The sequence below is a fragment of the Pseudonaja textilis genome, chromosome 2, assembly GCF_049901715.1.
Source record: "Pseudonaja textilis isolate UNSWEBS1 chromosome 2, rPseTex1.2, whole genome shotgun sequence".
NCBI classification, from domain to species: domain Eukaryota; kingdom Metazoa; phylum Chordata; class Lepidosauria; order Squamata; family Elapidae; genus Pseudonaja; species Pseudonaja textilis.
In genome coordinates this window covers 53,410,667-53,423,393 of record NC_141991.1, presented here as the reverse complement: position 1 = coordinate 53,423,393, position 12,727 = coordinate 53,410,667, and the positions used below count along the sequence as shown (strand labels likewise).

The 12,727-nt window shown below is 39.4% G+C and overlaps 1 long non-coding RNA gene across 1 annotated transcript; it reads right to left on the bottom strand.

Annotated features, from left to right (window-relative positions):
- Positions 1 to 232: 232 nt before the first annotated feature.
- On the bottom strand, positions 233 to 5,314 carry LOC113452581 (uncharacterized). Its single transcript, XR_003376192.2, has 2 exons — positions 5,197 to 5,314; positions 233 to 1,802 (listed from the first exon to the last, which is right to left on the bottom strand). It is a non-coding gene; the product is annotated as an uncharacterized LOC113452581 (long non-coding RNA).
- Positions 5,315 to 12,727: the final 7,413 nt, after the last annotated feature.

Sequence of the window (12,727 nt, the reverse complement as noted above, 5' to 3'; positions counted from 1 at the left end):
TTCTCCAACACTATTACAGTGCTGTTCTGTACAGTTTTAGGAATGTTACTCTGCTGATATGTAGACCAAATCCTAATTTCTTTTACATAGAACATAGTTGCTTAGGCATACCAACAATTAATCTATTCTAAAATATACACCGACTTTATTGAAATATAGAGATATATTTAGATGATAAAACCGGAAAACATTAGGACTGAACAATATAATAAATAGGCTCTTTCAAAATATCTTTTTGGACTGAATTTCTATTTTATTATGAAAATACATACATACATACAAGACTAGACTTAAAATGAGTTTGAAATCACAACCACACTTTTCCCCAGTATGCAGGTACATTGGAGGGGGCGGGGGCGGTTTCCTATAGTCTAGCAAAGGGAAAAGAATGTTTCATCAAGGTAGTTTAAGGAACCTCTGCATTATTTGGTTTATTTGATTCAAGGGATAAAAATGTAATGGTAAATCTTGCAAACTTAGATTAGGAACATGAAATTCGACCAACCATGATCCTGTTGTGATATTAAAGCCCTAAGAAAGGCAGCAGGTTGTATAGTTAACTCCGTATAGGCAAAACCACTGCCCTAAAACTATGCAACCTACTACCTCTTCCTAGGAACCCCACCATATCTTCTGTAATTCTTCTTTAAAAAGTCATTGTGAAAAGTTGTGCACATCTTTAAAGATTATGCAGTATAACATGCATGCAGCTTCATTACCATTGTTCATTAGTGGTAAACAGGAAACATCCTTAAGTGTTAAATATTTTGCCATCAAATGATTCATAGGTATAGCCCCAGTCCATTTGAAATAAAACAATGGTTACTTTCTTACAAGTATAGTTTAGCTTCACTAGAATGTATTTATGAAATAGACATTCAGTAAGACCACGAACTAATGCATAAACATAGTAAAATGATTCTTACACCCTCTTATAGTTTGCCAGTAAAAACAAAGACACTTGTAATTTATTTTAAACCAAACTGCAAATCAAGAATACTGTAGAATTTTTACTCCTCAGGGAAGGCAATAGATTGTATAGTTATCTCCTGAAGAGGGCAAAATAACTACCCTACAACTATACAATCTACTACCTCAACCTGATAAGAGAAACATATTTAGAAAGTAAATTTGTTCAGATAATATTCCTTTGAATTTGGTTCTAAAAATGTAGCAGGAAACTTTTGGGTTCAAATGCCCCCACCCTTTGAAGGCCTTTTGAATTATGGAAAACAGGTATTAGGCATAGAAAAATACTTCCCAAACTGGTCAAAAGTAACTTGAACACAAAATATTTACTTTTTTGAATTACCTTTCCCTAAGTTATTTCCCTCTCAAGTCTCCCATACCATGGCCAACTTTAAGTATTATATAGCACCTAATGCAAGTTTTCTGTTGCTCACTTTCTTGCTTCCTTGAAATAATGTTCAATATCTGCCACTGCAAGCAGTTTCAGAATAAAATCAGACTAATGTTGCTGATGATTACCTGCTTCCTTAGGAAAGACAGTAGACTGTATAGTTATCTCCCAGTGGTGGGTATGACCCTAAAACTATACAACCTACTACCTCATCCCACAGAACAGTATCTTCATTTAATAGATGGCAATGTCTTTTTAAAAAGGATGCTAAACAAACGTCTCTCCGGTTGTTTAATTATCTACAGTATTTCAAAGATATTCTTTCCAGTTCAATATCCAAATGATTCAGTCTGGGAAACTTCTTTGGATGAAGAAATTAAGTGCAAATATTGATGCAAGACAACTATTATGTAGCGTTCCTCATTCTATTCCACTTTCAAACCTAAAAGGAGGAAGGAAAGTTAATGAAAACCATCCTAGATAAATAAAAGCATGCAACTGCAATTTCAGCAGTAAGAAATGCCAGATGTTATGATAATACATTAATGGGGCAGGAAATCAATCCTATTCTTTATAGTTAAATAAAACACAGGTTGTAAATAAAGAATATTTTGATGCATTTATATGAAAATTGCTCTGGTAGATACTAACATTCAAGTTTTGGAAATTTTGAATGAACTATAGATGTAGTGTCATTTTTCTCTATGTCAAACATAATTGATGGAAAACAGGAAGAAATAGACAGGGACAAGTTGGGTGAGAATGAATAACATGACAGTAAATATAGGGGTCATACTGAAACTTGAATCCCAAATATATCCACTGAAGACTATGAGATATATATAGTTTAAAACCATAGGGGCCCATCATAAATCTAAACTTTACTATATTTGAGTGGGATAATCAAAACACTTGAATAAGGCTTTTACTCCTGTGAGTGGGTATCAGAATCCATGTGACAAATTGCCCTTGCAATATTCTGATAAACTTACCTAAATGATTAATTTACTATGTTAAAGGTATGGCTTGTGTTTTAGTACATTGGGAATGAATTGAACATATTACATTTGCTTTGTAATACATTGGCTGTGATGCATATAATTTTTTAAAATACACATAATTATTTCTCAAATGTTAGCAGCTCCTGAAAAGGTTATAAAATACTTGATCTAAGGTAATCGTATTCAATTGTTTCTTCTAAGGACAAATATAAAACTGAAGAGGAAACAGGACAGCTTATTCCTACAAAATAACTGTACTTGTATTCAATAATTTGATTTAATAAATTTGTAAATCAGATTTCATGTCATTATTTGAATGGGCTAAAGCATCAAGTTACTTGAAATTCATAAATTTCAATGAAACACTAATCCATCATTGTGCTAGCTTCACTTTCAAGACAAAAGTTGTCATTTCTCCCCACCAACAACTGCACATTCATAAACACTTGAGGTTTATTGGCAGCAGCAATCACTCAGCATTTGTAGCAAACAATCAAAAGGCATCCACCGTTTGGTTATTTCGATTAGAAAGTGCTTTAATCTTTTAGGAAAAGATCAAACTAGGAAAAGATCAAACACACTGAAAGCAGTACCCACATTTGACAGTTGCCTGAACTGTCATATATACTAATTTACTCTAATTAAAATGAAACCAAACCCTTTTCAAATGGCTTTGTTTAGTAAATCCTTATTCAGAAATGCACAAGTATTTTAAAATTTAAAGAGCCAAAAGTTTGCTTTGAAAATTGCTATGTGAACTGATTCTATATTCCTTGAATCTCAGACCTAACATTAACATATTCCCCACATATACAAACTCTTGGAAGTTCTGACTTAGAAATAAACTACCCTCCTTGTATACAAATAAGGAATCTTTTTGGAAGTCTGACTGGCTTAGCTTAAGGTAAAACAAATCAGTCTATTCTATGCTTTATCTTAGCGGTATCTTAATATTTATTACAACAGTTTTCAAAGAATGTTAAGAGTTGCTTTTTGAACAAATTGCTAATTTAATTTCAAGACACTACATATGCAGGAAGTTTTCTGAAAGACTTCATCTTAGGTTTATGTCTGGAAAAAAATCTACATTCCCTAATCATTTCAAATACTCTCTGTTTGAAAAGTTAACTTTAACTTGACAGGACCAAAATCCGCAGTGGCAAAAGAAAAGGTTTAAATGCATAGTTTTAAAAGCATTTTCCTTTCAAGACAATACTGTACAGTCATCCCATCCAAGGGCAATGGCCCTCCTTTCCCAGCCCTACAGAAATAGATACACCTTGTCAGCTTTCTAGGAGCAGGTAACCCCACCGTCATCTCATGTAATGAAATTTCACTAGATTGAAAAGATTTTTTTTTTTTTTTGCAACCTTACTTCCAACCCAAAGGAAGATACTGGAAGGGAAGCTGAAAAAACTATCCAGCTGTGCATTAAGAAAACACTGCTCCCAGATTATAATGGCTTAATGGTTGGATTGGAGATAAAGCCGTATCCAAAAAGAATAATTAGCAAACTTGCTAGCAAGAAAAAGGGGGGGAACTCGACACTCAAAATCCATTCTGGCTTTCGCACCTCCAACGAGTCCCAACACGATCGCCGATTAAAATAGCGGATAGCTTAAATGGGGAGAGCCACAAAAAGTGGAGGGGGGGGAGGGCACCTCTCCCTGTCTCTGACGAAGTTACCACACTGCTTCAAATTCAAACCACTTAAAAGTTTTCCTAGCCGAGACGGGTTGTAATGTACAAATCAGCTAAAGAGGCGCCAAAGATTTGAGTGCCAGATCCCTTGGGAGATCCCGATACTCCAGCTGTTTCTCAAAAGAAAGAAAGAAAGAAAGAAAGAAAGAAAGAAAGAAAGAAAGAAAGAAAGAAAGAAAGAAAGAAAGAAAGAAAGAAAGAAAGAAAGAAAGAGCAAGTCTCCCTCTAAGGAAAGGAGCGGGCAGGATTTACTGTATTCTCCGATCAGAAGGAAAAGACCGCGCGGGAAGGAGGAGAGGCGGCGCGCCTCGTGGTAGCAAAGCCGCTTGCCAAGAAGCAGCCCCCACCTCCTTTCTTTCTTTCTTTTTTCTTTTGGCTCTGCTCCGGCCCGAGAGGCTTCGGGCCATCGGGAGCTCCCGCCTTCCAGCAACAGGCCTCCCCGCCCCTCAAAAAAAAAAAAATTCTCTGTCGCGCGCCCGCTCCCATTCCCCACTGCCCGCCCGGGGCTCTCGTGGTCCGAAGCTCGAGCCAGTGGGGGGAGCTCGAAGGCGCGCGGCGAGAAAGAAGCTACGACAGCGGTCGGCCGGCAATAGGCGGGAAGCGGGGCGTCTCGAGAGACGGGGCGGAGCTTGCCCATCGTGCTTGGGAGTCCCCGCCGCAGCATCATCTCGCGCCCCACCCCCTTTCCTCATCCCTCCCCGGCAGCCAAGGTCTCCCTTGCCCGTCTCGAACTTGCTACGGGAAGTGACGCGCCCACCTAGGAGAGGGATCTCCGGCCAATCGCGAGAAGGACCAGGGCCCAGCGGCCAATCGGTCGCCGCCGAGTGGGCGGCGCTTCTCGGACCTTCAGGTTTGTCAGGGAAGGCGCGGCAAGGAGAGGGAAGGGGGGGGCGAAGGGGAAGAAAGGATGCAGGGCTAAAGCGGGCAGGAAGAAAGGGCGCGAGGGAGCGGGGAAACTTCGCCCTTTTTCTCCCTGCCGTCCATCGCCTCAGAAGTAGCAGAAAGATCGCCTGGAGGCCTAAAGCCGTTCTCCCGCGCAGGCGAAACAAGCACGCTTCCCGTGCGAACAGGCCAACGTCTTCTTTCGCTGATCCCGCGTCTCCCCTCCCTTGCTCGCGATCACACGACCGTTACCTGCGATTCCCGTCTCTACAGCACCATCCAGGACCCGGATGGAGTCGTCTTCGGTAGCAGCGGCAGCGGCGGCGCTACTGCAGCAGTGCTACCGCCTTTCACAGCGTTGGATCACGGGAAAAAAAAACGAATGACGTTCCCACCCCCTCCCCAAAGCGCCGAAGAAAGCTCCGCCTTCCGACCGTGTGGCGAGTTAGGAGGGCGGCCAAGCCACCCGTCCGTTACCCCGTTTGGATGCAGCCATTGGCGTAGAGTAGGGATAGCCCCGCCTCTTTGATAGATCGCGAGTTCTGATTGGAGATGAGCGCTCCTGTGGCAGCAGCTGGCTTCCTTACCTGGTTGGGGCTTGAATGCTGCGGACTTCGATTCATCTCTTTCTGATTTTTTTTTTTTTTTGCCTTTTGCCAAGGCGGGAGAATGTCTTCCCATTGACAGGGGAGAGGGGGGGAGAGTGAGCATCAATCCCGCCGTAACATAATCACCCCATCCTTCCTTGCAAGATGAGTCAGTGAATCCCGCGAGGTTCGATGCGAGCATTCGCGGAAATATATCTGCTCTTTTCTTCCACCCAGCAGCACCCCTCCTCAGGAAAAAAAAAAATCTAAATTAGGATCCGCCCTTCGCGATCCTACTTGCAAATCGCATTGAGATCCCATGTAGAAAGGTTTTCAGATCGCCTTCCTGATCGGAAAGCCACTACGTCAGAAAACTAATTCAGTAATCAGGTAGGGAAATACAAGCATGGCCAACACGGTTAATTCTGTGTGGCCGCGCTTGTATTTTACCTGATTATTCAGGTGATATTCTGATTGTTCAGGGGATCCGGGTTCAGTTAGGCTTTCTCTCAGGTAAATATGTATAGGGCTGCAGATCCCATTACATTTTGCTGCAGCGTGAAAACACACGGCATGGCAACCTCTCGGGCATGCGGAAAATGGAAACCAGGAAAATGGAACCTTCCAAGAAATCCGAGTCCTGTGGAATTTGAGGGAAGCGCGTTTGGAATTGGGTCAGACGCTTCTTCAGGCAAACTGACAGTTTTGAAAAGAGGCGTCATAAAAGGCCAATGCTGGTGATGCACTTGGACCGGCAATCTGAGAGAAAATTGATTTGCGGTGTAGATGTCTAGGGTTCTTTTGATGGATTATGTGCCTTCAAGTCATCTGTGACTACACGAAAGAAAGAGAAAAAAAAAATCGTGATGCTGCTTCACATCTGTGATTGCAGCTTTCTTACTGCTATAACTATGCAATTTGCATATAAGTATCTTGTGGGAGCAGATTTAAAGTAGAAGACACGTTCTCTTTACTGAAGTGCTAATTTAAATTTAATCTTCAAAAATTATACTGTATAACTTACACCCACACAATAATTAATTTCTGTATAGCAGATTCAGGGAACTTTAGGCTGCACAAGGGCTGTTTCATAATAGACACAGTATGTGCAATGGCTTATGTTCTGTATTTGTGGGCTCACTTGGTTGTAAAAAAAAAATGTTCAAAGCACATAGCTTTAAGGCTTAAACAGTTCCATTGCTTCTTTTCAACAGAGGAACACTGAAATTCTCCATGCTTCTTTCTGTTAAAAGTCTACTTATGCAAAGCATGTGATATTTTATCTGCAGCTATTGCCTCTTTGCATGAGATCCCAAGAAAGCAGTCATTCTTCAAAAGATTTTTTTTTTCCAAAAAAGCAGAAGTTCACATGGGGGAATAGTAGCTGTTAGTTTTACTTCCTTACTTTTAACTTCTTTGTAAAGGGAGCACCATCATCATTATGTGTTCTTCCTCTTTTTTGTCCTCAGCTTCCCTCTTTGTTTTCAGCTTCTCTCTTTGAATATATAATTTGGAGAGGGGAGTTCAATTGTTTATTTGGATATTGAGATGGCATTAGCAGGCTTGGTTGATAATTTCTATAAGGCAATCTATAGGGGATGTTGTAGTCTAAGTCTTCCAACTCTGTTATTAATACATAGTCAGGAGTAGGGAACATATATTAGATACAGAATTCAAAAAGGTCCAGGACTGGACAAAACAGACTATGTCCTAAAATATATACAAAGGTAGAATTATTAAAATAGCCCATCATACCATGCCCCATATACTTCAATATATAGAAAATATCTGGATTTTTCAGATAAATACAATAACCAATCTGAAAAAGGTAATATTAACATTCTATAGCAAGCAGGTGACTGAGTTCTAGTTGACTGGGTGACATTGGGCCACTCTCTCTCAGCCCAACACACTTCATAGGACTGTTGTGGGGAAAATTTGAAGAAGGTATTTGGTATAAAAATAATAAAGACAGTAAAAAAATCAAGCAAGCAAGTAAGAGGAAGCAGTAAAAATCTTATGAGGGCTCAGTGACCCATATCACTTGGTCATTAAATTTGCCTTCCAGGAATTGTTTTATTAAGCTAAATGTTGAGCAACACCATGGCTGGAGCTGTTAACTAAGAGTAATCATGCTAGCTCCGTGATGGCAAACCTATGGTACGCGTGCCACAGGTGGCATGCAGAGCCATTTGTGCGGGCACACAAGCCCTAGCCAAACCTACTTCACTGCACATGCGTGTGCCTCCCAGCTGATTTTTTGGCCTCCCAGAGGCCTGAGGGAAGCCTCTGCAGCCTTTGGAGGTCGAAAAACAGGCCCGTTTCATCACTTCCTGTATTTCCGGAACTACCGGAAGTGACGAAATGGGCCCATTTTTCGCCCTCCAAAGGCTGCAGAGGCTTTCCTTGAGCCTCTGGGAGGCTGAAAAAGGCCTCAAGCAGGCCTAAAAATCAGCTGGGAGGTACACACATGCATAGTGCAGGTAAGGAGACGGTGGGAGGGATCGTGCGCACATGTGCAGTAGGCTTGGGAGGACAGCGCGCATTGCCTTCTAGGTGCTGGCACGCAAACACGAGTGCAATTTTTTGCACAGGAGCCCAAAAAGTTTAGCCAACACTGTGCTAGTTCATGAAATTATTTAAAATTACATCCTTTTGTTCCTGTCCCTTTTTTCACTGTTGTTTCTGTAATGAATTTCCTGTTTCAGTGAAAACAGAATTACTATTGAAATTGGTACAAATTTATAAGTAATTGTGTTGGCTGAGAAGATTGGATTTTATAATTTGCTATATACACTGTTGCATAGAAATGAATCAAACATTTTCTCTAGATGGTTTCTAAAAGATACTGAAATTTCAGTTCTATTTTCTATCATGAGAGGGAGCCTGAGTTCCACTTTCATTCGTGTGTGTGTGTGTGTGTGTGTGTGTGTGTGTTTTATATATATAATATATTTATATATATATAAATTCTTACAAATCTTTGCAAAGAAAAATACTTTACTTCTAATTTTGGGCACAGCCATTTTTAAAAGAGTCACAGGAAATAAGAATGAATATCACTTCACCCTTACAGTGTTCAAATACTGCTCATCCATCTCAGTTGAAGTATTAGACTTTTTGCATTGTATTATCAATTTCATATTTTATTCTAAGAAAATTATTTGTATGGTATAGCAATTTATTTTCATTGTACTCCCAGTAAGGAGTATGGGAATACCCCAATTGTATTCCCAAGCAGTGAATAATGCCTATTTGTTGAAGGGGGTGATACCACTGCCCTGAAGGACATTAGTGTAACCCCTTCTTTAAAAGCCATTCTTGAACTTCACAGTATTAGAAAACATTCTTCCATTTTCCAATTTTCCCTTTCCAAGAAAGATTGTTGAGAAGATGGTTAGCACAAGGCTACCAAGAATCGCAGATGAAACAGATTATCTGAATTCATTTCAGTCTGGGTTAGGTCAGGGCACAGCACTGAAACGGCCTTAAGTCACACTTGTTAATGACCTTTGAAGGGATCAGGATGGGGTGGTGCAACCATTCTGACCCTCCTGGATTTCTCCGTGGCTTTCAGTACCATCAACCATGGTCTCCTTCTGAACCAGCTTTGGGGGTTGGGAGGCACTATGTTATAGTAGTTCTTCTCCTTCCTCTGCAGCTGATTCCAGTTGGTGTTAATAGGAGCCTTTTGCTTCTTTTTAACATCTACCTGAGACAACTAGGGGAGGTCACCTGTCAGTATGGTATGATCAATATGCTAATGATGCCCAACTATCTCTACCCCTAGCCAGGCAGTGAAATTGGGTGCTGGCCAGATGCCTGGAGGCTGTAAGGGTCTGCGTGGGGAACCACCAGCTTGGACCCAACCCTGGCAAGACAGAATGGCTCTGGATTTTTGTTCCCCACTCCCCAGACCTAAGTGATATTCTATCTTTGGATGGGGTGGAACTTCCCTAGATTGAGCCAATGCACAATTTGGGAGTCCTGGACTCATGGCTTTTGTTCCAGGAACAGGTGGCAACTGTGACTAGGGAGGCCTTTGCACCGATTTTTTGGGTGCACCAATGTTGACCTTTCCTGAACCCTGCTGACCGTCAGTCATGTCTTGGTCATCTCCTGTTTGATTTCTGCAATGTGTTCTGCATGCAGCTACCCTTAAAGACCACTCAGAAGCTTCAACTAGTCCAGAATGTGGAGGCGTGTACAGTGACAAATGCCCCTAGGTTTAGCCATGTAACATCTCTGTTGTGAGAAGTGCACTGGCTTCCCAGTTTCCTTCCTTCCAGGTGCAATTCAAGAAGCTGGCTATTACCTTTAAATCCCAATATGGCACAAGGCCAGATTATTTGTGGGACTGCCTTTCACTGAAGGCATCTATTTTATCAGGTTAGATAGGGTGGGCACTGGGCATGATTTTCATCCCTTCCCTGAAACATTGCCATCTTTATGAGAGCTGGGAAGTGATAACAGATAAGAGATAACAGATAATCAGAACTGGAAGGGACCTTATAGGTCATCTAGTCCAACCCCGCACCCACCCAAGTGGGAGATCCTACACCATTTCTGACAAATGGCAGTCCAATCTCTTCTTGAGGGTCTCAAGTGATGGCACTCCCACAACTTCTGAGGGCAAGTGGGCCCTTTTGGTGGGAGCCCCTGCCCTATGGAACACTGCCTCCTGAAGTTTGGAAGGCCTCTACTCTCTAGCTTTCTAAAAAGCACTGGCTTTTTAGACATGGCTTTTCCCTCAAGTACTGGGATAGGATGAAGTGCCAAGTATTATCAGAAACCATGTGTTAATGTATGTTGCTTTAATAGTTTTAATATGCTTAAGTATTTATGCTTGTTTAAGCCTTGATTGGGAGCCATTTGGTATAAGTTGAGCAGCTGTATAATTGTTATAAAAATAAAATATGTGCAGAATTGTACTTAAATTATTTTATATTTGTACTGTGAAATTATAGAATCTGCATAAATACAGTATTTTCCTGTTGCAGCAATAAGATAAGAAATTATTCATAAACATTCCATAGTTAACCATTTTTAAATGGTCCGCTTTTGTTCTCTGACTGCATTAGTTTGAATCTGCCATTTTGATTGATGGAAGCTGACTCAACAGGGAATGACAATTTGTCACTATCCAATAATAGACTTCTATTTTTACTGTACATAATCTTGTTCTGTATCTTATACAGTGAAATATTAATAAAATAATTCAAATTCTTATTTTTAAAATTACCCAGACTGCATTTTTCAAATATTTGTTTGCTACACAAAAGCAGATTGTATGTCATTTACTCAAAGATCAAAGGTCTTATTCAGATCTCCAGTAACTGAAGCTGTAGATCGAATAAGTTCATAAGTAATGTTCTTGCATCATAGGCAATCATTTCTCTAATAATTTTTCAGATAGGCAACCAGTTGCTACAATTTTACTACTCAGCATCTGAAATTGAGAAAGAAATTTTGTATCTTAGTAAGAAATGTGAACCTTGATCCAGAGTTTTCTTATTCAAACCACAGTTCTGTTAAATGCTTCATTAATAATTTTCAGTATGTTTCTTGTAACTCTTTATCAATGAACTTGTTATGTAATTGAGACTGTAAGGTTTTGATTTCCATTTTTGAAATGAACTGAAAGAGAAAAATAATGACTCTAAATTCAATTTTTTGTTTTTGACATAGGACTTTAGAAACTTGCATTTCTTATACCATAAACATATAAATTTGTCATTTAATTAAGAGCTTTGGTTCTACTAAGCATTGAGTTCAGCAAAACTGATAATTTTATAACTAGTATGATTTGATTACTTGTTATCTATGACTATTATTAAGTATTATAACTTATGATTCTTGACTCTTGACAAATGTTTATTTTCTTTTTATGTACACTGAGAACTTATGCACCAAAGACAAATTCCTTGTGTGTCCAATCACACTTGGCCAATAAAGAATTCTGTTCTATTCTATTCTACTCTACTCTACTCTATTCTGTTCTATTCTATATGGAAAGAAACTTATCCCCAGATACAAAGGAATGAATTCAGAACATGTATCTATTATATGTCCTAGAGTCTTTATAAAAGTTTATTTAAAATATTTATCTTCTAAGAATAAGAATTTGAAGAAGTATGTTTCCATATGGTCTGGATTTAATTTGTATCTTAAGGATTGAATTAGTTCTATACTGATACTACACAGGTAAAATATTAAACATTTTTCTTTGTTTAGTTTCCATCTTTTTTTTCCTGTTCATTTCTTTTAATCTCCATTAATGCAGATTTTTTTACTCACTGTATAACCACAAGGGAGTTCTTTTATGTCCATGTGATAATTTGAATTACACTATTAACATATTTTTTAGAAAATAAAATATTTTAAAAAACAAATCCTAATTTACAGATAATCCTAGTGCTCTGGTTGTTGACATGTGCTGCTTATCAAGCTGAAATTATAAAATCTAATCATAGTAATCAATGATCATTTGTAGCATTTGTTTCAATTCCACTTATTGCCATATCAATACCATTCCGATACAAATCTGTACTATTCCTAGCATTTATTCCCTTCATTTTCATCCTAAATCATTTCATCACTTTTAATACCATTCATTCTGCCAGAGACTTGCTCAGCCGTCTTCAACAATTTACTTCAATCAAAATAGTTTTGAATTTTCGCTGCCTGTTAATCTTTACCTAGTATTTTTTTTATTTTTCAAATGGATCTTTACCATTCATTACTTTCCTAATTACAAGCTTTGTAACCATCCAGACATTATTCCTAATCTTTCTGCCAGGATTTATTAGAGCAGGGGTGTCAAACTCGCAGCCCGTGGGCTAGATGCGTCACGTGCTGACTCCATCCCCGCCCGGTTTAGAAAAGGGGGGGAAATCCCAATACATCGCGTGATGCCACCATGACGACGCGAGTTTGACACCCCTGTATTAAAGGAATCAATACCGGCACATTTATTCACTATGCCATGTGTTCATGCTGTTCTAAGCAAGCTAGACTCCATAACCTAGACTCTTCCTTACAAGCCCCAACCTGTGAACTAGGTAGTATATAAGTTGTACTGACAGGACAGAGTATTGCCAACTGGTTATGAAATACTATAAGAATGCAACAGTTATTTCATGTTTAAAAACAGATCTGTGGCTCCAAAGCTATAAATTATGGGTAATAAAGACAAA